At 34.3% G+C, this 1,966-nt stretch overlaps 1 pseudogene; it reads left to right on the forward strand.

Moving 5' to 3' along the window:
* LOC111735187 lies at window positions 1-80 on the forward strand (annotated as a pseudogene; the record flags this gene model as incomplete).
* Window positions 81-1,966: the final 1,886 nt, after the last annotated feature.

A 1,966-nucleotide genomic window follows, 5' to 3' on the forward strand; every position in this document is an offset into this window, starting at 1 on the left:
CTGCAACTGCCACTAGCCATTGATGATCGTTCTTTCCTTCCTTTGGAAGGTTAAGAGGGAGAAGACGCAGTCTGAGTGGTTTCTGTCTTCATTCGGTAATATAAAAATAGGCTGTATCACTCCTAGAGTTGTAAAGAGGTTTAGTTGTCATGAACTTAGGCACTTTTTTCTTTGGTGTTAAGGTGGTGTTCCCTTTGCTTTTTTTGCGTTTTAAAATTGGGAGGTGAAGTCTTCACACGTGTCGTAAAAGTTTGATGATATCAGAGTAAAGTTTTCTTTATGGTATGTTTAAAGCTGTAGCATTTTTTGTACTGGCTTTAGATGTTTTGTTATCTTTATTGGTAGGCTTCTTGTTAACACGTGATAGGATTGGGGCCTTGATCCTAATTAACTTTACCTCAATTGATAGTCATTATATTTTAGCAGGGTATAAAGGTGGGGCCTTCTGTTCCATATTACATTCTCCCTAATTCACAGTATCATAAGCACCCCCAATTCCCATCCTCTGGAGGTTAAGAATAATTTTAGTCCATTTTTTTGGTATCAAAGTGTGGTGAAATGCTTCAGTCCAACTTTCTGTAAAGAATGTTTTTGATGAAGACAACTATTGTTGCCTTCTACTTGCTCTGTGGCTTTTTGTGTTTGTGTGCCTAATGAAGGCTTTCATTTTTTCTTTTTTAAAAAAGTTTGCAATAGTAATACATGAAAGCATTGTATAAATGAATTTTATTTTTTTTCCCCCTAATATGAAGTTCCTTAGTTTTACATCAGGAAATGCCCTGTTACTTACATTGATCCTGGTATTTGTTTTGCAGGAATTTATGTCGATGCGGTTAATTCCCTGGGCCAGACAGCACTTTTCATTGCAGCATTATTAGGCCTTACAAAATTAGTTGATATTCTGGTGGATTATGGATCAGATCCAAATCAGTAAGTACAATAACATTGCTATTTAGAAAATAAGTAGTGGTGTATCCTCATAAGATGAGTTGGGGCATTTGGAAACTAATTTGACAGGATATTAAAAGAACTTTTACTAACATATTGAAATACAATTATATACATATGATAAAACATACTTTTAACTGCTAATAAAAAGCAGTTTTGCTAGGCCCTATGAAATAAATGAAACTTATTAGTCATTAATTAATTAATTAGTCATTAACAACATGGTTTGCATATTTGTGTAGCACTTTGTGGAAATATGCAAACCATGTTGTTAATGACTAGCTAATTTGTATGATTTGTGTGATTCCCTTAAGCAGTTTAATGTACCCTACGACCAGGTTCTTCACGGTTAATATACTTGGCATTGCTTTATCAAGATGATTTTTGCCTGGCTCTTGTAGTCATGGTTTAAAAGAACCTGAGTTTAATAGTTGGTCCAAATTTTAATATGGAACAGCAACACAATGTAATGATTCATCTTCACTAGTGAACATCTCTTCTCTTTGTGTAGCATTTTTGCTTTTCACTAGATCTTCATTAGCACTAGATCTTCACAGCCACCTTCCTTGACAGAGAGGCGACAGCCATATTTTTACAATTCACATTGGACAGAACCAGAAATGGGTTTTGAGTGCTTACTGGATTCTAGCATATTTTCACAGGAATGCCAGAATGTGAACGATCATAAAAGTCATGTAATAGTGTTCCCATATTATATAAGGCGGTCTTGTTTAATGTACTTAAAAAAAAACCTTATTGATGGAAAATTTTGTTTTTCTGGTCTGTTTTTCTGTTGTTAATTAAGATTGCTTGCTTAGGGAGAGAGAACTTGGAAGTTTGGAAAAGTAAAAAAAAAAAAAAAATCAACCATTATGAGAATTCTGTAACATAGTGATAACACAGTGAACATTTTGCGCTGTTTCTATCCAGAATTTTTCTAGACACACATTCTACAGTCTCTCCTGTACTAATGTTTAATTTCAAAGCTCAGAAATAAAGGGCTAGCTCACCTGATATT

The sequence above is a fragment of the Pteropus vampyrus genome, unplaced genomic scaffold (assembly GCF_000151845.1).
Source record: "Pteropus vampyrus isolate Shadow unplaced genomic scaffold, Pvam_2.0 Scaffold18180, whole genome shotgun sequence".
In the NCBI taxonomy this organism is placed as follows: domain Eukaryota; kingdom Metazoa; phylum Chordata; class Mammalia; order Chiroptera; family Pteropodidae; genus Pteropus; species Pteropus vampyrus.